The sequence below is a fragment of the Squalius cephalus genome, assembly GCF_949319135.1.
Source record: "Squalius cephalus genome assembly, chromosome: 2".
Taxonomy (NCBI): domain Eukaryota; kingdom Metazoa; phylum Chordata; class Actinopteri; order Cypriniformes; family Leuciscidae; genus Squalius; species Squalius cephalus.
This window is the reverse complement of record NC_137123.1, coordinates 24,081,820-24,105,340: the sequence shown is the minus strand read 5'-3', so window position 1 is coordinate 24,105,340 and position 23,521 is coordinate 24,081,820. Positions and strand designations below refer to the sequence as shown.

Here is a 23,521-nt window from a genome sequence, read left to right as displayed (position 1 = left end):
TTTTTAGGAATGGCACAAAGGTCTCTGTCTTTGGATCTCTGTTTTCAATAGTGTGCTTTTTTGTCATTTGTTGTGTATCTTTGGATTATGTTGTGTTGTAAATAAATCCAAACAATCAAAAAGCCATTCTTTTTTAAATCTCCTCATTCTTTGTGCAAGGTTTCTCAGAATGATAGGGCCTGATAGCTCCTAATTGGGCCATTAGGGGAGGGTCTTTGTCTTTCTCAGGTGTGAAAATCCATAAATATTCAGGATGTGTTTACGCCTACTCGCATAAAGCTTTCTTACACAAAACACGTCTTACAAATTTTAAATCAATATATTGTCTTATCTGAATGAGCAGTCAGGATGATTTTCACATAGTTTTGAAGCAAATATTCTAGGCTACGTGATACAATTTTCAAAAGTTGTGTGAAGAAATAATCAGTATGGGTTTCATGACCTTATTTCAGTGACAATTATTATTTTATTTTTTTCACAAATCACGCATAAATGTCATTATCTCAAAACTACAAACTTTTACATACATGCTGCTGACATATTATTGTAGCAGAGTTTGTGCTAAATACATTGTAATCAGACTTTAGCCATGAAAATGTCACAAGTAACAGAAATAAGCACAAATGTTAGAGCATGTCAGAATACCTCCAGGGCCCAGAAAACACCTCAGACCCCAGAGGGTTAAAGTAGTCCATGTGACTCCAGTAGTTCAATGTTATAAAGTGACGAGAATACTTTTTGTGCGCCAAAAAACAAAATAATGACTTTATTGAAGAATGTCTTCTCTTCTGTTTCACTCTGTTTACATTGTAACCACAGTTATACATCAGAAGGCCAATTGACCATTCGGAAAGACTCGCCCACTTTAGTTACTGTTGCGATGTCCGACAAGCCATGCTGCTCTCACACCACACCTGGTCTCACATGTTCTCACACAGTGAATAATACATTGCGGAGCAGAGAGGACACTGACAATGCACTGACAGACAGGACAGACCAGTTTACTTTTAATATGAAACAAAGTCGCAGCTTTCAAATTTGGTAATTTTTTTACGATATTTAAACAATAAATACCATTTTGTTGCTCTTTAATGTGTCTGACAGATCGCTGTAGAGCCTCAGTTAAAGCTGCTCGTGAACCGATCATCTCTTCCTTCTAGTTCATTTATAGCATCAAATAAACATAAATTAACATAAGGAGTGTTGTTTTAATCATGGAAAGTCATCAGTACACACCGTTTTTTAATTTCAAATCCTCCAACATTAATCTACTAACTCTCCTGACTGCTTTGTCGGACAAAAATGGCAGATTCGGCGGATGGCGGATTATGATTGGTCAGATCGCCTGTCAATCAAGCTCCCTGTGAAGGGTCAATTGGCGTCGGCATTCCGACGTAGAACCCGGAAGCACTGCACTACACACTACACTACATATGATCAGTGTAGGAGACTTACATGGAAGAAAAGAAATTCTTCAATAAAATGTAACTAATTTAACGATGTCTTTACTACCTTTCTGAGCCTTGAAAGTGCTTGTTGCGTTGCTGTCTGAGGGGTCAGAAAGCTCTCGGATTTCATCAAAAACGTCTTTACTTGTGTTCTGAAGATAAACGAAGTTCTTACGGGTTTGGAATGACATGAGGGTGAGTAATTAATGACATAATTACGGGGTGAACTTTAAATATGCACTACATGTCATGTAATATCCTAAACAGTATCTAAAACAAAAAAAGTCTCTAAGCATTTTGCACATGATAAATTATTTTTTTATTTTTGCTGACTAAAATGTTACATACATAATCAAAAACAAAACTGTAAAATATAAAACACTGCATGTTATGTAAATAACGTTGGTCCAGTGCAGTTCATGGAAATATTAATCTATTTCAGTTTTTGGTTAAACAATTCAGGTACTGTTTTGGCCACCATCTGATGTTCAATGGAAAATGAGGGTAAACAACAAAACTACTTGAGTACCACCGTAATGCCCTAGATTGGTTTTCTAGAACTAGATGAAAATAATAAAATAAACTTTCTCTTATACCATCAGGTTTAGCAGTTCACTCGGGTAAAAAAACGCACACTCCAAGAAAAGGGAAAAGGACTTCACATTTATTTGTAGGATAGAAAAAAGGTCTATTTTCACAGTGAGCTGACCAGTATATCACACAGCCATCTCCAGAAAAGCACGCCGGAAGGAAGCTGTGCAAGATCTATTTCAGTTCCATTATCACCGAATAATGCTTCAATTATCCTGCGGAAATGGTAACAGGAATAATTACACTATTTGTGCCTGGTTGCCAGGATGATAATAACAGCAGTCATAACGAGGAGAGCGAAATGGCAGAAATGTGACGCTTTCACACATGCAATTTCTACACAGTGGAGTCAGAACGGGTCAGTAAGCTGACTGGTTCAGATCCATTAGCTTTCATATGGAGGAAGAGCTGTGTTAACTGCGAGACTGCCACAAAGACAAGGAAATCTTTACCGCTGACATGACAACACATGCTTTTATTGTTGTTATTATTTCAAGAAAAAAAAAAGGTATTATCAGAAATGAAGAATGAAGTCATATAAAGATATTCTATTGTGACAGATGAGTAAAATATTACATAGACACAGACATTACAAAAAAGGCTTAAGAAGCCAATATATTGGTTGTTGTGTTTTGTATCATTAAATATAAGCCATTTATAATAACTGACCTACAGTTCACAGCAATCCATTTAGAAATCAAATCAATCTGGCTTGAATCGGAAAATATCCTTTTCGCGGATTTTGCATATGGGTTAGGGGGCATGATTAATTGCATTTACCACATACAAAAAATAAAATAAATGAAATCACACTAGATTAATGGATCAAATTAACAACACTCACATAAATAGTGATAATTGCCTGGGCTGTAAACCTGTGATGCCATGTGACGCTTAAACAGTAGAGAGGATTAGAGACAGCTCAATCAGGCTAGACTCATCGTGACCCCATCACACACATACACACACACTTCATGCACAGCAGACTAAAGCCACCACAGCCATTTTTGACCTCTTTTATTCACTCCAACTCCTTATGCTGACCTCAATATGCCGATGCTAGTATCTTTTGAGAAGTGTGTATATAAGATATGCAATTGAATGAAACTATGACGTTGCCAACTTTGTGTGCATTTGAGAAAACGAGGACACTGGATCACTGAAAATATCAAAGGGCGCCTGATTCTGTTTTGCATATTCCTGCCTCGCTTCCTAAATTTAAACCCTGAGCCTAAACTTCTTTGCAGCCCGTTCCCAGATATCCTGCCCTGGAGTGGTGACGATTAAAGCTTAGATTAACCCACGCTAAATATCAGACAAGCAAAACATTCAATGCCCACAAACAAACACCCCTCCAGTGTTCCTGCCATGCCACGCAACACATCAGACAATATATTTACGTAATTATAATGCAACAACTGACAAATTCTTATATTAGCCAATAATGAGTGTTGATTTTGGACTGAAATGCTAAATATGTCCCGCACACAGCAGCTAAATGGCGCCACTAGCTCTTGCAGTGCTGTCGGTAAGTTAAAGGAGAACTTGGTAACTTTTTTAACTTAATAAAACTGTCTAGAAATCATTTGGATGGTTAAACAACCTGTTCTGGTGATATTGGTGACTTTCCCCGCTCCCCCCAGCGTTCCCAGGCGGAAAACCAACCTTGCAACTTGGGGACTACCGTCCCGGCAAAATAGAAATTGGAAGTCTCGTGAGAAGCGAGAACGAGAACGAGCGCGAAACACGAATCGCTTTACGGCAATTCAACATAAACACACACGCATGTATGATGTATTACCAGATTACCCACCTCGGTAGACATAGCTCCACACGATACAGTTGGCTTGCTCCGATCAAAACAAACGCACATGAGCAGTGGTAGAGAGGGGGAGGAGGCCGCCGCAAGTGAGTTTTTTACGACCGTGTTGTGACATATACGCCCCCCCACATCTGTAGGGGGAGCTCGTGGGGAAAACATGCGACAACAAAAGGGAAAATCAGCGAAGAAGTGACTAGAGTTAGCTAGAGTTGCCGAGTTCTCCTTTAAGGCCCCAATATACTCACAGCAAACTTCTTTTTTAATCCTCGTTTAGAGGTAAAACTAAACTAAAATGAGGCCACAATATAATAAAATGAGGGAATGAATTATTAAGCTGTACCGTGCACAAGATTTAGTAAAACGAGGGAACAAATTAGTAAAATCATGCAGACTGTCACAAGGATGAAGATGAAGGAGAGTTCAAAATGGTTTCTATAAACAAAATGGTTCTTTAATGAAAACAAACTCAGGTAATCGAGAAAGAGAAAGATGCACAAACAACAACCGACAAACACTGTGAAGGTGAGGAACTTAAATAGGCTACAAAGTGATAATGAGGAGATGACGAACAGGTGTGATGATCTGATGAGTGTCCATGACAACTAATGAGTGGCGGGAAAATCAAACAAAGGAACACATGTGATGAATGAAAACAAACTGAAAGTCCATGAAAGTGAAACTAAAGATGAATAAGTCCAGATAACTGTGACACAGACGTACTGTATTAGCAAGACATGGGAATGAATTGTTAATTACATATGTTTTCATTTGAATACATATTCATGAATTCTTATTGAACACATGTTTGCCCATATGTCATGTGTGGGACTCCTGAAACTCCCTTCAAATTAACTTAGTTTTGGCCTGATTTTGGATGAAATGGTGTCACACCAGTACTTTCTTGGATTTTGCTTAAAGTATCGGGTTCTTAGAGGTGCTCTCCATTCTGCCTGCCGCGCAACTTCCATAACTCATTGATGTGCATGTTTTTATTAGGGATGTGCAAAACCAAATATTTTCAAAACCGACTACCCAGTGGGTTGTCTGAATGACTAATCAACTAGTTGGCGGAGCATTAAAGAGGATGAAGTTAGAGACAGAACTTCTCAGAGAGGGTTTTAGCTTGCTGCTGACAGTCTGATAACTGTTAGGCACTTAACACGCTGAAGCACAGGCACAGGACTCTGTCAGTACGCTAAAACCGTCTGAAGTCTGGCCTGCACTGCAGTAGCTGGTAGCATTGAAACTGCTGTCAAACCAAGAATGTTCTCCCAATGACTTTGTAACATGTTGAGGAGGAGGACAAGAGGGCGTAGCTGCATTTGACAGAAAGCAACTTAAACCCACTGTACCATTTCACAGTACATTTTTCTTTCCACCTTTCTAACCATCAGGAATATCTCCAGTCATTTCGTTTTTTGCTGTTTCCTTCCTCCACAAACATTTTTTTTTTCCTCTTGCCACAGGGGCAGAGGAGAGTTAGAGGGGAATGAGAAAGATGGAGCGAGAGAGTGAGGAGGATAAAATGACAAAGTAGAGGACAAGAGGAAATGCAGCAGAGGAAACAAATAAAGAGAGAGGGAGAATAGCGGATGCAATAGGAAGGGGGGGGGGGGGGGGTAGAGAAGTATAAGAGAAAGAGAGAGAAATGGCCAAGAATAATGAAAGCACACAGAGCAGATAAAGGGTGACAGTCACAATACAGCGGAAGTCTCTGGAACATATCAGTGGCTGATGGTGAGATGGCCACAAGGACAAAAGGCTATGCAGCACTCAAAGGTACAGATTTTACTTGCTTTTTACCTCAATTAAAAATATGTTGAAAATGCATATTTTTAACTAAGCCCTATTTTTCCTTTATTTATTCAAACGAAAGTGAGTTAGCCACAACACTATTGTGGTCTGGTTGAGGGAAGTTTTCTTCAGACTGTGTTTGTGATTATTGCTGAATTTATTAAAAAGGTCCTATAATGCCCTTTTCATAAGATGTAAAATAAGTCTCTGATGTCCCCAGAGTGTGCATGTGAAGCTTTAGCTCAAAATACCCCACAGATATTTTTTTATAGATTGTTAAAATTGTCACGTTTTGAGGGTGAGCAAAAACGCGCCATTTTTGTGTGTGTTCCTTTAAATGCAAATGAGCTGCTGCTCCCGGCACAGAGGGTGGAGCTTCAAGTGATCATGTGTTAGCATTGTTGATTACATCACACAGACACACATTGAAAATTTCAAAAACTGTTAAGCCTTTTATGTTCAAACCGGAGTTGGACAAAGATGGAGAGACTTAAGAAGAAGTGACAATGTAGAATGCAACAGGACATTTCTGAATGGTTAGTTTATGAATGTATGTAGCTGATGTGGAGTTAACTATCTTCAAGTCATTGAAGCGTATTTTGTCATGATAATCTATAAATCACGTTCCTGGGGCAGGGTTTATGTAAATTTTAGGGTTAGTGATGTCACTAACCCGTGAAGAAGCTCATTGTAGTCCCTACCAGCCGTTTGTTGTAGTCCTTAAAAAGCTATTTCTGTAAAAGAAAATATCTCCCTTTGATTTGAACTTTGAGCGTTGTAATTTTGCAGATGTTGTTTCTGCTCAAACCGCAACATTACACACAAACTAAAGTTAAAAAAGTGAACTCATAATCAACCACACCTTTAAATTAACCAGAGTTATTAATTTGTGAAAAGGACTAACCCGATACTATCTCAAACTTTAGTCTTCAAAACATTTGCACACTCTGTAATCACATGGTGGCAACTTCCAATTCTTCTGAGATTTACAACCCCAAATGTGTTTCTCCAGACTGTCACCCTACATCTTGCAAACGATAGACCTATAGAGTATATAAATCTCTATTTGGCTGATCTCTACTGAAGAGATTACTCATTAATGGTACGGGTGGTTTGCTTTTGCTGAGAGCAGCTCTCTTAAAATAGTCCTGACCACAGAGAAACAACTGGCATACATGCAATAAAGTCATTACCGACACAGATGCAAAAAAACAAAACAAAAAAACACAAAAAATGCATTGCGTTTCTACTGCTGAATGTGTGTTTACTGGACATTCAAGGAAAATAAATGATATTCTTGTTCTGCTGCTCACACTAGCACTAGCAATGAGATTCCTAACCTGTGTTTGAATGTGTCACCACAGAGACAGACCAGGCACAACACAGTCCACCATAACAACAAATGCACATTCCTTATCAGCCCACATTCTAGCAAACCCTCGCGAAATTCCAACTCAAACAGCAACATTTCAAATCTATCTCACCATGAGGTCATTGTTTAAAATGCAATTTGTCTTTCTAGTATTCAGAAACACGGCTAGCAGACTCTCTCACATTGATACACTATCTCTAAATTTTAGTACGGACTAATATGGAGAAAAGTGTCATTCTGTCTTTATTATTAAACTGAACTGAACAAATAAATGGATCTTACAAACCAGTTCTTTAATGAATCATTCAGAAAGATTCACAAAATCAGCAGTTACCAGTTTGAAACTGTCTCACGAACCCTGAAACTGTTCCTGAATGAACATCTGACTCAATTAACTGTAAATTATCCTTACATTCTGGTAATGTCCATTTTGAACGTTGTGTATACTTTAAGGTCTGTGAGACTTAATTCAATTTCATTATTGATTGACTGATCATTTGATAATGTGTACATACAGATGTATATTTGTTTTGTAATAAATAAAATAAAAATGTATTTAACTTAAATTGTATGAATAAATACATGGAAAATAGGGCTTACTGAATCCTCTAAATGTGATAAAGGCCGAAGTCAGCTGGACAAACATGTAGCAGGCCAGTCAGACTAACAAGCCCACAGACCAAACTAATGCACAGATTTCCTTTCAAAAGAGGATTGTGAGCAAACCGTCCATCTGATTCACTAATCCTCATTCAGACAGAGAATGAGCTCTGGGCTCTGTTTTATTTCAGACCGAGCAGACGCACAGATGCTCCCAAGGCCTGAGGTAACCACTGCTATTATCAACAGAGCATTGTCTACAACTTCAGATGAGATGCCGGAGGGAATAATGACTGGTACCATTTGACCGGTCTTGTTTGCTCTGCCGCAAGACAAGTCGTTATACTGATCTAGGAATGATTCCTTTGTGATCATCTCAGTTCGGATCAAAGTGTGTAACCACTTTTATTCTGAAAGAATGCATTAAATTGATCAAAAGGGACAATAAAGACTTAATATTTTAAAAGATTACAATTTTAAATAATTGCTGTTCTTTTGAACTTTCTATTCAGCAAAGAATTCAGATTTTTTTTTTTTTTTTTCAGTTTCCACAAAAAAATATTAGGATGCACAACCTTGATAATAATCAGTTTCTTGAGCAGCAAAGTTTTTAGCTTTGCCATAACAGGAATAAATTACATTTTAAAATATATTAACTCTTATTTTAATAGAAAATAGTTATTTTAATTTGTAATAATATTATTTTGCAATATTGCTGTTTTACTGATTTTTATTTATTTATTATTAAATTAATCCAGTCTTGGTGAGCAATGAAAATAAGGAAATTCTATCAAAAACCATTTAAAAAAACCATAACGACCACAAACTTTTGAACGGCAGTGTAAAAACGTATTTCCATACAAAAATTTAATTGAACTTTTTGTAGTAATTTCAATTATCAGTGTGCTTTTGATTTTTGGACAAACTTTAAGAAATTCAAAAACATAATTTTTTTTTTTTAAATACTCTGCATACCCTGCTTTAGGTCGCTGTTTTCCATCCAATTACAACAGTTTCAGCTCCACAACAGTGCTCTGTGAGCTTGAGCAAAAGTATAATGGGGTGAATTCCTTTACTTCTTACTGTACTTTCAAAGGAAATACATTGATGTAAAATTTAACATTACATGTTAAACTACATGGATGTTTAAAATAATTGACCAGAAACCAGAAACATCACAAGCTTGCATTGATGTAACAGAAAGTAGCTGAAGTAGTTGTGCATCAAAAATAGAAGTGAGGCATCCATTAAAGTTAATAATACATAATGCAATTAGGCACTTGCATGACAGACAGCTCCAATAATTATAATGGGAGCAATCTAATGATGTCATAATGGCCTTTGGATATCTCACCTGTCTGCTTTGACTGTCAGCTATTCTTTTGCTGCCTTGCAAGCACTGATATTTACTTTAGGGAATGCAAATCAAGTTATCTTCTGCTTTACATAATAACCAATTATCAGGATCATGGAATGATACCAAAAGCTCTCATTATGGGACTATGGCAATGAAGATCAGCCAGTTCAGACCTGATGTTTTAACAAGCTTTTAGAGTCACAATGGACAGTCCCACCACTTCGCACACAAACAGCCAAATTCCATTATACAATTTTTGATTACAAATTCATGCATAAAAGCACTCATACTGCAGTCATCTCTATTTCACAGCACCTTGCTGTTTACCCAGATTAAATCAAAGCTCAAATTGAGGTTAATACCTAGATAAACACATGCAGTCATGTAAAACAAGGACAGGACAAGCAGCTCAGATTGAAGCTTCCGTTTTTCTCAATATTACTATAAAGCACTATATCTCATAATGAAATTCCTTAAAAAAAGGTCCCTATTCAGTGATTCAACACCGTTTCACTGATCACACAGACCATTATCTTCACATCTCTGTTCTCCAGCAGTTTAAGAGTAACCTCAGCCAAGAGAGCATGTATATGTGTGTTAAGCCCAAAGTATAGGCCTACTTTAGTTTTGGTGCGAACGCTTAAGGCTCCGCTATAATTTCCGTGTGCGTGAGGATCCGTGTGACGTAAAAATCATCATCATCGGAGGGTGTACGCGGAGTATCTTTGCAGACATCTGCGTGCCTCCCATTTTTTGTGACCGTGCAGACAAGTCTGCGCAGTCACTATGCTACAAAAGCACCAACTGCACATGGGCTGGAAAACAACATGGACGCCGAATTTGAAGAGAGGCTGTGTTGAGTCCATTGATACCCGCAACTCTACAATCCGTCGTTACAACAATATAAAGACAGCCAGATGTGCAATAATTCCTGGAGGGAAATTGCGTGTGTGGAAGTGTATACACGCCAATATACAGCGCATGTGTGAAAAACATCCGCCGAGGGGACCCCAGTATACACTCTGTAGTACAAGTGGTCCGCATCCGTGCTGTCCGTGTACGCAACCATACTGGAGAATAATAGAGCCTTTAGCGTGTGTGTACATTCGAATGCATAGCCTTATACTAGTATAGTATACTCCATTTGATAGCATGCATGAACACACATGGTCGACATACTGTATGTGCAATAGATAGTTTAATTCTTGTCTAGAAGTCTCTATAAGTAACTAGCGAAAAAAAAAACATTGCATCAAAACGGTTTAAACTAGTTGCAGTTATTTCTTATTCCCTCACGCAAGTGCTTGTCAAGGTTGCCATCTATTGTTTTTGCAGTCAGGAGTAGTTCATTGTTGTTGGCGTTCCATCTCTTCTGTTTCTTTATCGACCGTGAAACAATGGCCGAGGCCAGTGCTGCCACCTTGTTGCCACCATATTAGGTATTGGGCTTTCCACCCAGTTCTTACTACTACAGTCATAGTCAAAAGTGAGCAATTACTTGCACATTAATAGGGGTGTGATGAGATATTGTGCCATTTCATAATTCATGTACACTAAGGTCTGAAGAGACTCATGTGAAATCATACAGTAGAGAAGCCAGTCAGTTGAGTTTGTGGCACAACCTTTTACAGTGCTTGTATATTGTTGTTTTTCAATGCCTATGATAATGCATGCTCATAAAATAGAACTGAAATGACATTAATTACAAGATTATTAGTTAAAACATTTCAAAATGGACTATTTTTCCGGTCATGAATTTTGTCATTCAGGATTTCTATAAAATATTGTGCAAAAATCTCGTTCTCGTAAACCCAATCTCATGTCTCGTCTCGTCTTTTGAGATAAGTGTCTCGTTACACCCCTACACATCACACATCATACACAAACACAAAAAGAAACTACTTAAATGTCCAAAAAACTCAAACTTGATGAGCATTCAACATATGTTAGCATGAGTGCTAACTGCTAAGTGTTTCCAACCAAGTTAAATTTGACACAATTAAACTTACACTTCAAACATACATTAGGAAAAATCTGGCTACACTCATATTATGCTGATGACAACATTTACGTCATGCGCACTGTATGCGTACACTTATGTATATAAAACAATGAAGTATATTTGGGCTTTCCACTCAGTTCTTACTACTATGGTCATAGTCAAAAAGTGATCAATTACTTCATAAATCACACATCACACCAAACACAAGAGAAACTACTTAAACGTCCAAAAACCTCAAATTTGTGTCACCCAAATGAGCTCCAAGGCTTCAACATGTTAGCATGAGCACTAACTGCTAAGTAGCTCCAAACATGTGAAATTTGACAATTAAAGCTGCAGTCGGCAAGATTTTTTTGATCATATTCACTGAAACCGACACTATGCTCCGACAGAACAACATAAATCAGCTGGTTTTAGAAAAAAACGGCGCTTCTACCTCCACCTAGAGCCTGTTATTTGTTTTGCTTCTGGTCCAATCAGCGTGTGAGATCTGACTGTCAATCACAGGTCGTGCACACGCCACAGATCCACCCTCCCCCCTCGTGCACGTTACAATATCCCATGCACACGCCTGAAGTTTGCAGGTGTGTTGGATTGTACGAAGCGTGATGGCGGAGAGAAAATCTACTAACAAGCTTCCAATTCCTCAGTTAACAACCAGAGCTAGGAGGTCCAAAACAACCAAGGAAAAGAAAACACCTGTAGAAAAGAAGGAAACACAGAAAGAAAGGGACCGTGCCCGTAATAAAACCAGGATCAACATCGGACCGGCATTTGAAAGGTGGAGGGATCTAAGTTACGGGATTTCAAAGGGTTCAAGCTGGATGCAGAGCTTGCCACATTTCTTCTCGACAGGTAATTGTGCTTTATCAACCATTGGCTTTATTTCTGAGTGTTATGTAAGTAATCTAATTATGCTTGGTGTTGATCGATGCTGAAGAGACAGGCGCGTTCACATAAAATCTGGTGCACACGCACTGACGAGCACGAACTCGATGGGAGGGTGCTCGGTGGTAGTGGGGGAGGGGCATGAGAGTTGTAAACATTCAAAATCTTGGCTAAGTCTGCTCAATCTGCCAGACTTGCCAACTGCAGCTTTAAAACTACACCTTAAAAATATACATACTTTCAAAGGAACTATGAAATATGTGCATACAAATAACCGTAAAAAAGAAACATGGAAATGGTGTCCCATTCCAGTACGTTGTATGCAGCACAGACTTTAGGTAAACTATTCCTTTAAGAAAAGACTCGTTATTAAAGAGCTGGAAAAGCATATTCCATTTTAGCTCTCTGTTATTAGCTTGCGCTTCAAATATTGGCTATTTTGTCGTGTCTTGAAGAGAGATAACAAACAGGTTTGAGCTAAATGGATGAGGAAATTTCTCGCTTTATTGCTCTCTGGTGACAAATGATGTGCACAAGAATTTTTACTTTTTATAGCGTTTCATTGCAAAACAATCTGACAAAAGCAGCAAGAGTCAAATTACTCTCAGCAGCAATTGCCTTTGGAGCTGAAGCTAATAACATTTCAGCCAAATATTTGTGGGAAAGGTAAATGAGCACTGACAGCTAATTTCAGTATCCGTGAGGAAAACTGTTCAAGGATTAGTTCGCACAAAAATGACGAATCTTTAATTTACTCATCCTCATGTTGTTCCAAGCCTGTTTGACTTTCTTTCGTCCGTGAAACACGAAAGTATGAATTTTGTACTGGTAGCTCTTTTCCATGCAATAATTATTCATGTTTATTATATTATTATTATGATATTATAATTATTATTATTGGGCCTGGAGCTTTCAACTTCAAAATGGTCTCAAAGGCACCATAAAAGAGGTCTGCATTGAACACTACACCACATTCCTTGTCTTTTGAACAAGCTGAAATTTCATTATTCACTAATAATCTCCTCTCAAGTAAAAGAGAGCAGATTAGTGAATCGTTGAATTGATTCTAAGTCACTGAATCATTGAGTTGATTCTAAGTCACTGACTCATTGTACAGATTTAAAGCAACACTAAAGAACTTTTCCTCTTCGGTCCCCCTACAGGTTGTAAGTGGAATTGTCCATTACCGTTGTCATAAATCATTTCGATTTATACGCTCGCTGTTTATCCAGCACCAGCTTTAGAATGAACGATGTCCACAGACAAGGTAGAGTATGCTGCATGATTTTATGAAAGTATGACGTATTGCGACATCAGAAACGAAGAAAAACAAAATAATGACTATTGTAATGCTTGCCGTAAAGCAAGTCAAATTTGTAATTTCTTATGTCTCATTCAAACTACAGAAACGCTTCCCGATCTGGCAAACTTGCATAGTGCGGTTATAGGAGATATAGGGCTGCAAAGCGAATCCAGAAGTGCCTTTCACCCTGTTACGACTTGATGAACCACTGATACGATTTCGAAAACATTATTTTAAGGTAAAAAAAAGTGTTGCTTTTGATTCGGACTCATAAACAAACAAATCATTCTGACAGGCTTTGTAACCTGGAGAAATTATTCATTTAAAAGATCCAATTCAAAAGAACAAATTGGTCATGAATCAGACATTGCAAAAATCTCTCGAATGCACCAATAAAAGCTAGGACAGATGTTCAGTGAATAACGGCTTTACTATTGCTCTGTTCCTTACACAAAGCTGTTGTATGACAGAAGAACTGAAAAATAGGGCAAACGTTACAGTATGCAAAAGTATAACATTTTTGCAATTTAAAACAGAATACATTTAATTTTGTTATATGTTGGGATACAAATTTTGACGCCATGTTCCTGTGCTGTTCAGTGAATCTCTTTAACACACAGGCAAATTAGATCTGTCCTTGGTTTTGATTACAGACATTGCATGAAAATACCAAAGACAAAACGGTCTATTTTGAAGATTAATGTTCAGACATGAAATAGGATTGTTGATTTCATTCACAGTGCTGAATTTCCCAGCATACTGAGCATAAAAATTTGATTTAGGAGTAGCTGATATTGTTTGAATGCCACAACTTGATTTCATGGCCGGAAATCAATTGTGTTTATGGTCAAAATGACAACTGCCCATCAGAGAGGAACCCTAGTAATAATTAAGCAAAGTTTAAAGCATGCAGTTTTATAGATGTTCTTAAATTACAGGTCACGGTGACTTCTACAGTCCTATTGATTTCCCTCAGTAATAGATCTCAAGCCGGACAGGAGGAGGAGTGACCATCTGTCCAATGCTGCGACTGCTGACACCTCAAAAGGAGGTAAATGGGCTCAGCTTGCCTAAAACACCCTGATGTACGAATACTGGTCACTTCACTTGGTCTGTACCTGAGTGCTTCAAATGCTAATGGTGGAGCTAAAACATTCATTGACCCCCTGATAGATTTTGGCTTAGGTAACCAAAGTTAATTAATGTTGGAAATCACAAAGATAGAAGATCAGGGAAGCATTAGAAGAAGAAGAAAAAATGAGAGCTGGAGGAAGAGGACATATCTAAAAGACAATGGAGGCCAGCTCAGTATAATGTACTGTGTTCATTCACACACTGTGGAAGTATTTGTGCTGTAGAATTTCCCTCAGGGGTGCTGAAAGCATAGGGAGAAAATGAAGAGAAAGTAAGGTAAAGAAAAAGGGGGAAAGAGAGGAGGGAAACTAGGGCTAACATCATCTTAAGCAGCCAGACTTTTTTTTTTCCTGACTGAAAGCAAAAAGTCTGGTAATCATTGCATCTTATTTTGGAAATGAATGCCCGCTGTGTACCAGACCAACATGTAAGCAAGCAACACTGGTTTTTCATTTTTCAGTGCCGACAATGTTTTCCAAATTCATTAACTAGTGCCTGAACTAATCAACTAGTCCCTAAAAAAGCCATTATCCAAGTGATCTGAAGTTAATACTATTGTTAATAGGTGTGTTCGACTTCATGCGGCGCTGCGCAGACAGATCAGCAAGATGCAGTCGGGGGCAGAATAGAAAAATTAGCCATTAAGTCTTTTAAGCACTTTTTGCTTCCCGTAGTGACGCTAACGCGGTGTTTGCATACTTTATCACAGACAACGTGAATTAGATGCAATATCTGTGCGGGTCTCTCTGGCCTTGAAAGTACAAAAAAAGAGAATGAAACAGTGAAAGCACAGAGTGAGAGAAAAAGAGAGAAACTGAAAGTAAGGTTTGGACAAACTGGAAAAAAAATACATATATATTTATACAAATTATTGTACCAGTATTACAAGACAATATTAAGCACACTTAAAAATAAAGGTTCCAAAATGGAGTTTTCGCAGCACTGCCTTTTAAGAACCATTCTGAGTTCCCCAAAAAACCTTTCAGCAACCATTTCTTTAGAGAATGATTTTTTTCTTAGTTTGAAGAACATTTTAATAATCTGAACAACCTTTTTCCACTATGAAGAACCTTTTGTGCAATGGAAAGGTTGCATGGATGTCAAATTATCTTCATGAAACCATCAATAAAGAAACTTTATTTTTAAAAGTGTAGGGCAAAACAAGATTGCAGTTAAATGTAAGCTAAAAAATGTATAGTGACTTTGAGAGGATGAACTGATGCCGTCTCAGAGAGATTCTGCTGACTTATCACAGTCATACATATACAGAAAGAAAATTAGACAAGGTTCACCAGTGCCCTTTAAAAGTCTTCAGGGAGACGCTACAGCAAAACTGGACAGATAAAAAAACAGCAGCTTTTTGAATGGTAAAGAGCTTGGAGAAATAACTCTTTTCACATACTGAATTCTGAAGAAGATAAGCTAAATAAAAGTGTCAAAAAAGTTCAAATAAAAAGTTCTTAAACACTTTGTGTATCTAGTGCTGCTTGCAATCTCTCATAAATTGTGAATTGTTTGTTTTGCTTAAGTTATGTATTGCAGCATCACTTGGTTCAGTTACTTCTGGAGCGCTGCAGGCAGTTGCTCGCACCGTCTCCAAACTCAAAGACGCCGCTGTTTGCAAACGAGAAGATCAGATGTGGCTTTTTACTCAGCATCTCTCAGAAAAATACAGACAGTTTTTGCAGTCTTCCTCCCAGAAAATGCTAATCACCACTTGCAATGCAGACTTTTAAAAAGCAACCGTGTCTCCAGGTAGACGCTGCCCTTTTGCACTGATCCATGCTTTTCTCAAATTCTCTAACCATATGACTCTCGGAAGACTAATCTCAACTGACAACAACACGAGCTGCTCATGTAATGCGTTGGTGAACATTTATGTCGCAAAGCCATTGAAGTAACCTGACACTTTCCATTAAAAACTTCTGTAAATATCAGGATGTGGACATTGGACCACATAGAAAAAACAATAAATCTAAACTTGGAATACTGATATCTAAATAATAGCCTTTAAGGATGGAAAAGGATGGAAAAAGTGGAAGTAAAAGTGGAAATCAAGAACAATGTTGCCAAGTGCAACATGTTCCTGGATCAACATCTTTATTGATACAGGAACAACGTTCCAATCAACCAATCAGATTTGAAGGACTAGTTCACAGTTTATGTCAAGTTTAGGCTAGCAACCAGGGTTAGGTACTTCTACATGTTATTCACCTCTGATTTTAGGGATAACTTATTTAGGTTTAGGGGTTATGATTAAAATATGTTGACACAGGAAGGTGTCTTAACCGCAAAATCAGGACGTGTGTCACCTGACGCCAGTTTAATGCTTCCTCTTTAATAAATTAATGAGAAATTAATCAAGATCAGCACAAATAACAACTTCTACATGGAACCTGATGGCGAACTTCATCTTTATCCCAGTAGGCATCTCAAAATATACTTAGGCACATTATCATTGATGTAAATGGGTGTTTCAAGTCTTACCAAATTACTCACATTTTGCAGATTACAATGCATAAGCTCATGAGTTCAGCATGTCAGCAAAGAATAAGTGGGAGTATTCATGAAATTTGCATTAGGTCTGTGGCGTATGCCCAAACCAATACAATATGAATTCCTCTTATTTAAATAAAACATAGCATTAGATGACAAAAAAACAAGCCTCATTTCTATTTTCATTATACTTTATACATCTTTGAATTCACAGCTACTTGTTCCTTCAGTCTTTATTTATGCATCATTGGAAAATCACTTTTAACTGTCTGTGACAATGAAAGTTTCAAAGGTAATTTTACCTCTTTATTTAAAGGCTTATCTCAGCCTGAAAACCACTTTATTGGCACATTTATAAGCAGATTCACAAACAGAAAAGCAATTAACTTAATTCATTATTCTGAAACTGCAAAGAAATGCTGATGATTAAATCTAAACAAATGTTTATTCTGTTTAAAATAAACATGAGAGAAAAACAGGTCTGGAAAGGTTTTTCTCCGGAAAATGTGTGGAGGATATATACTGTCAAGTAACCCCAAAAGGTATTTGGGCACTTAGACTACTGTTCAAAAGTTTGGCATAGGTAAGAATTGTAATATTTATGAAAGAATTATCTTATGCTCACTAAGGCTGAATGATCAGTTTTCATTTGAATATATTTGTGATGGCAAAACTGAATTTTCAGCATCATCACTCCAGTCTTCAGTGTCACATGATCCTTCAGAAACCATTCTAATACGCTGAATGTGTTCAAGAAACAGTTGTGATGCTTAAAAAAATAATTTTGAACAACAAACCTATTGATTAATTTCAAATAACTTTGTTTGTGTGAAATGATTGAAAAGTCTGCCATATTTCTTTAACAATAAAATTGGTTTGGTAATTAATCTAATGCACAATTATACTTTTTAGGACCACTGATTTGCATTCTGCAGATAAATGGATAAATGTACAGACATACATGTAATCGTCTAGTGTGGTTTCATAAGAAGACAAGATCAGTACAGATGTTCGCAAACATTAAAATCAATAGTCTGAACAATTTATACTATGATTTTTCCTGCCAGTCAGTGCAGCAGGCATGCCTTCACATTGGAAAGTCTCACCGTCTAGCTGGGTGCTTTATTACTGCTTGTTTGTCTTGCAAACAGAGCCCCTCACCTCAGCCTGGAGACACCATAGCGACCAGATTCGCAGATCACGCACACAGGGCGTCCCAAAGAGCTGACAGGGGGCAAATCTGCTCTCCTGGTACTCACTATAAAGCGCATTATTTCTGTCCAGTCCATTTGAGAATAATAACAGCTAAAGAATTAAAATGTATTTGTTTTGGTGTTAATTCAGGAAATTGCTTTTAAATGGGCAACTGTTTATGAAACATGATACATATGTGCATATACAATTATTTAACATAGTGTCATATTACATGAAAACAGAAAGCATGTGACCCTTTAAAAGCACTCTTTGGCTAACAGGTTGGCTTACAGAGCTGAGAAAAAAAAAATAGAAAAAAAAAAACTCTGACATGACTGTGAAGACTGTAAAAGTGTTGCACACCTCCCTGTCAATCAAATGCTCGACTTCTAAATGCAGCCTCACTGTTGCCCTTTCACACCCATTTGGTTTCTGCTTACGGCTACTGTTACGGCATGGAAACTTACATCTACACTGCAATTGAGCAAATAAAAACTGCCCTCATGATCAAGGAAGCTGTCTAAATAGTCAGCTTCATTGATTAGAATAGGAACATTCAAGTTTGTGGCGTCGCCAACAATATAGGGTGTTACAATGCGGCACTGACTGTGAGGACATTTAAAATGTTTTCTTGTTACACTTTGACTGAGGGGAATTTATGTTTACAAGTACTCTTACAAACACAATCAGGTATCTCTGTTTAAAACTGTAGATAGATAGATAGATAGATAGATAGATAGATAGATAGATAGATAGATAATCATTTCATGTAAACCAAAATAAACAAGTTAAGATTTCAGCAAGGAACTTGGAACATCCATTGCATGTAAATAAACCGATAAATAAACTGCAAAATCGCTGATTTTACAGTTTCATGACATAGCTTAGATAAGACAGGAATTATTGCATGATGCTAAACAGTTTATGGTTTAGGGTCTGAAATTAAACGGGCTCAAAGAAATAATGCCCCCAATACATGATAAAATGTTCAATGCAAATTCCTCTTTTTGTGTTATATTTTATAAAATGTAGTCATAGGTTTACATTTTTAAGTTGGCCTAACTGATTCAGGTCAGCAAATTGTGATAACAGCGTGTGAATTATACAACGACTTTCAGCGAGTCGACTCTTTTAAAGAAATGCCGTCTTTTAACATTACATTTAAATGCAAGTTTTAATTAAATGTAAATGTAAATGTAACTTAGCAGCCTTTATATTGCTTGTCATTTACACCACCAGCAGCACAAATACATCTACTGATGCTACTGACACATCTGTCGACACACCACCCAAAATGCAACGAAAAGCGTGTGACTAAAACTGTTGTTATGGTTTAGCAAACACAACCTCTGTCCATTAGTCTATTTAGCAAAACGTGAAAATATGCTCTTTGATATGTAAATATTTTTCTCATTACTAGTGAAAATGAATATCATGTTGAAACCTAAAATTAAACTTTATATGAAAAATAAACCCTACCTTTTTTTGACTACCTATTGGGGATCGATGCTAAATAAGCGGACACAACTCCCACAAACACCCAGACAACTCGCACCGTGCAATTGGAGTAGCCTATTTGACAAAACATTAATTGATGACACACTGTGTAGCCTAGTGTTTTTGTGTTTTTTTTTGTGTGTTTTTTTTTGGGGGGGGGGTTATGGTGGGGGGAGGGGGCCTCATAAAAGGTTAAAAGGAAAAAAAAATCCCCTGAAAATCAATTCCAGGGCGCAAGTAGCTATCATTCCATAATAAATAGAAAGTTCATTTTCCAACACTGGGCTTCATCCACCTGGAACCGGCAAAATATCTCAATGTCACGAAGCCTAAAGTTGTATGTTTTTACAAAACTTTACTATATACTTCTTATAAACGTCCAGATCCTAAAAACCTCTTCAACCTATCATTCAAATGTAAAATAGAGCACATTAGTAATTGCAGACAAAGAATAACGGGACATTAAGACGGGAGGCGCTCCGGCAATGAGGAGAGGTGTCTACAGATCGCAGTTAGACGAACCAATGGTTTTATATTATTGCAATGCACCATGCCCGTCATCACGCGGACAATATTCTGCTATTATTCTGTTAAAAGCAAACCATTATTTAACATAAAATGAGCTGGTTAGCCGGTATGCTAGCAGGCTGCAGATGGGAGGCACTGGCCATCACCTCGGTGCTGGAATAACTGTATTTATACAGCGGAGGGATGCATTAGACAATCGCTTCAGGAATTTACCTATGTATCTTTCATCTGACATCTGATATGTTTTTCCTTTTTTTGACTTCTGATAATCAGCGCTATAAGGTTAAAACGCAGAAGCCTCGCCTTTCTGACACATCTAATAACGGGTTCTTGTTCCAAAGTGGCTTCCATTGATCTTACCTTCAGTGATGACAGCCCCGGTGCAGGAACAAAACACTTCCGAGGAAAATACGATGGTGTGATTTATTTCCAAATGGACGGCTTTCCAAACCTGGTCAGTAAGTTGAAACAACCCCTAAAAAACCCGCCGGTTCGCCTCTGAAGTGATGGAAGCAGAATGAATCCACGCGTTGCTGTGGGTATCTAGGAAATGCTCGTCTCTCTGCCGCTCCCTGCCAAATAATGACCCCTCCCACTGAATCCCCAGCCACAAACACGACAGGTGCTGAGTATGCGCGCTCCCTCCTTGCTAAATAGTGAGCCGCGCGGAGGCTCTCCAATGCGCCTGCGCTGTGAACGCGGCGAGAAAGAGCGCAGCCTGGGATAGGCGGGGCGAAGATGGTGCTGCGCATCCTTGTTAAATAGTGATGCTCAGCTGGAGGATGGAGCGCGTGCTCAGTGATGTATGCTTAATAGGAGTCCACCACTGTTTGGAATTGGGTATTTTAGTCGCTTTTTTGGCAAACTTTTTTGGGCCTACTGTGTTTATGGAAAGCACATTTTATAAGCGCCAATCTTGAATAATAATATTGATCAATATTTTGTATTATTATTACATATAAATAATATGGTTTTTTTTGTTGTTTTTTTTTTGCAAAAGCTGATCTCAAAATCAAAGAAAAGTATTTCACTAGTAACAATCTTCCTCTGAACGACCACGTTCAGATTTTAAAACATGATTGATGTGTTGCTCAAACTTGTTTTATGGTTCTAGTAACTGATGTTGCATAGAAAAGAGCTGAGTGAAGATTCTACAAAAAATATATACGTTTGTTTATATAAAAACCATATGGTTACAGCAACATGGGAGTGAGTAAATTACATAATTGTAATTTCTGGGAGAACTAATCCTATATGTTGTTTGAAAAATAGGCCAATGTCTATCCCCAGTGAACCCAGGGTTGTGAACATTGTTGTTCTTTCAAGTGTATGTTCACAATGCTGTGCTAGTTATACATCAGAAGGCTGTCAGGGTCACAGGGACAAATATATTAAATGCTACACAAATCCTGACCAGCTTTCGACAAGCAGATTTTTAAAAAAAATTTTTATGGAGTATAAAAGCAGTATTGCAATCTGATTATATCAATTAGTCCACTCATTTTTAAATGTGATTTCACCGGACAGATATGATTTTGTAATTATTATTTTACTGTGAATGGTCTAAAGCCTTTTATACAGCCTTACTAGTGTAACAACAGGCTGTGTTTTTTTTTTTTTTTTTTTTTTTTTTGCTGATACACACACTTCCACCTCTGCCAGAGATTGGCAGTATGCATAATAAATGTGCTGAATAAGTGAGAGGTTTACATATTCATAAAGCTGTAGCAAGTATACCAGTATAGCAGAAATACCTTCTGGCCCGGTTTCACAGACAGGGCTTAGATTAAGCCAGGATTAGGCCTTAGTTCAATTAGGACATTCAAGTAACTTTTATAAATGTGCCTTAGAAAAAACATTACTGATGTACATCTTGAGACTAAACAATGGCACTGACATATTTTAAGATATGCCAGTGCAAGTTGCTTTCAGTTAAAACAGCTCAAACATGCATTTTAGTCTCGGACTACCTTAAGCCTTATCTCTGAAACCGGGGGTTCGTCTGTTGGAAAAGACAGACATTTTGGAAGGTTAAATCCATGCTAAAAATCATGATTAAATGATCATGATATACTGTATGCACATTTGGACTATGCTTTGGCAACATTGGAAAATCAATTAAAGAAATTGTTCAAGATCAATAATGAATTGCTCTATTAAGTCAGATATGTTCAAAAATGATGTGTTGGATTTACTTAAAATATATATGCACCATTTTTGCAACACACTTTATAAGTATATAACAAAGGTTTTCTTGTTAATTTTAAGTAAAATTATTCCAAGTTGGGATTACTTAAAAAGTGTGATGCAAAAATGGTGCATATACATTTTAAGTAAATACAACACAGTACAGGCCATGTGAGATCTAAATAAATCTTAGTTGTGTTAACTTAACATTTAAGCTAATTTATAAATATAAATAAGATAATTAAATTAATTAACATTTTTACTTAACATTTTTAACTTATTTTAGATCTTCAGCTATTGGTCTGCTTACTGCACTGCTTTCAATGTCTTAAAATAAATTAAACAGGCAAATCACACACAATAAAGCATCTCACTTTATTTTTTGCCACAGGCTGCAAAGCCTGAAACCACACATCATGAAATGTACAACAAAATATGGCAAATTTACAAATGGAAGTTCTTACAACATCACTTTTTCACCCTTTGCAACACTTAAAAGATTTTCTGTTGAGCCACCTTTCATGATGATCCTCAATGTGAGCTGTTTCAGTTCCTCTTCGTTCCTATGAGACAAAAAATACAAAAAAAAAAAGGAAAACAGCGAATCTGCATTTACTTGCAACATCACTTGTTATTGTTCAGATTGTCGCGAAAAATACATTGCATTGAAAATACATTGTATTGAATCACAAAATTAGAAAGAAATGTAGGCTACCTTTATATTTTAAAATAAAATTAATATCAATATACTATACAATATACAATATCAATATAATATAATTATATATAGTAATTATATAGTTAATTAATGAAGACTTTTGTCCAGAGGTTTAGAAGAATCTCATTGAAAACATTTTAACAGTCACTACTGGAATAGCCTAACAGTGCAATAGATCTACGCTAAACTTTTGTTTAAAGGGCATTTACTTATTTTGATAATAATTTCGAAGGTTTAATAGACAGTCGTCGTTGTCATTTAGGAATAATATTGTGCTTGAATCAAAATCGCCATTTTTAATGATAAATCGTGCACACATATGGAGCTGTAGCCAATGTGTTTTCGAATTTAAGATGTGTACGTTAACGTTACCAAAAGTAACCCGCGCTCCAAGGCCTGGCCTCCCTCATTTCCCGCGATCCATAAAGAATATGGGAATATGTAAATATGCAAAGAACAACTTATATGCATATATAATAGATGACAACTACATTTACTTAAAAAAAATACTCAAGTATAAGCAGAGGTGGACAGTAACAAAGTACATTTACTTGAGTACTGTACTTAAGTACACTTTTTGAGTATCTGTA

The 23,521-nt window shown here is 37.1% G+C and overlaps 1 protein-coding gene across 1 annotated transcript in view; it reads right to left on the bottom strand.

Moving 5' to 3' along the window:
• Positions 1–20,741, bottom strand: part of ctnna2 (catenin (cadherin-associated protein), alpha 2) — a 477,629-nt gene extending 456,888 nt beyond the window's left edge. The window contains exon 1 of the mRNA XM_079897968.1: positions 20,387–20,741. The gene's annotated coding sequence lies outside the window, so the exon portion shown is untranslated. The remainder of the gene's footprint in view (positions 1–20,386) is intronic.
• Between the last annotated feature and the right edge of the window lie 2,780 nt (positions 20,742–23,521).